This window comes from Meleagris gallopavo, chromosome 1 (assembly GCF_000146605.3).
Source record: "Meleagris gallopavo isolate NT-WF06-2002-E0010 breed Aviagen turkey brand Nicholas breeding stock chromosome 1, Turkey_5.1, whole genome shotgun sequence".
Taxonomy (NCBI): Eukaryota; Metazoa; Chordata; class Aves; order Galliformes; family Phasianidae; genus Meleagris; species Meleagris gallopavo.
In genome coordinates, this window is record NC_015011.2 from 188,035,878 (window position 1) to 188,036,451 (window position 574).

Below are 574 nucleotides of genomic sequence, written 5' to 3' on the forward strand. Positions count from 1 at the left end.
AAACAGTCCAGTTGCTGAACCTGTACCTCATTAAGGCTTCCACTTTCTGGGGGAATTTCCTAGACTTTTGCAGGCTATGGGCTGAGGTTTACTGTCACAGGTTTTTGAGGTCCCACACCCCGTGCAACACTGGCACCATGTGGTTTCCTGAAAGTGGGGTGCAGCTGTTGTAGAAACCCTGAGTCACTTTGTGCAGCTAAAATATGTGCTGGACAAACCTCGTCCTCCACAGCTAAATGGCACTTGGTTAAGTAAACCAGGAACCAGATCCTCTTTGCAGGGTAATTCTTTGAATGCAGAGGCCTTGGCTTGGGTTTTGAGGCAGGGGCTTGGGAAACAACACTGCCCTTTAGAGAGGAGGATGCCTTTGGAGGAAGGAAACTGCCTGGGGAGCTAGATGGATGTTGGGGAACAGGAGGCACTTTGGGGAATTCATAGAATTCCAACCAATTCCAACCATGAAGGTTGGAAAAGACCACTAAAATCACCTAGTGCAACCTCAACCCATCCTCACCATGCCTACTGACCACATCCCTCAGTGCCACATCTCCACATTTCTTGAATGCCTCCAGGG